Here is a 268-nt window from a genome sequence, read left to right as displayed (position 1 = left end):
CAGAGCTGCTTCCCAGCAGGTCAGCCCCCAGCCTGTCCTGGTGCATAGGGTTCAACCTCCCCAGGGGCAGCACTCGACACTTGCCCGTGTTGAACTCCATCAGGTTCTTCTCCGCCCAACTCTCTGGTCTCGTTGCCGCCGGGGCTTGGGCACCCACGCTCGCCCTGCGAGGTGGTCCTGGAGCGGGCACCCTCCTCCGCAGCCTCTTGCTGGACCCGTGTGCCATGTTGCAGTGGGACAGCTTGGGCAGGAGGGGGTTAACCCCCCC

This window comes from Egretta garzetta, unplaced genomic scaffold (assembly GCF_000687185.1).
Source record: "Egretta garzetta isolate BGI_Z169 unplaced genomic scaffold, ASM68718v1 scaffold799, whole genome shotgun sequence".
In the NCBI taxonomy this organism is placed as follows: Eukaryota; Metazoa; Chordata; class Aves; order Pelecaniformes; family Ardeidae; genus Egretta; species Egretta garzetta.
This window is presented reverse-complemented; position numbering follows the sequence as displayed.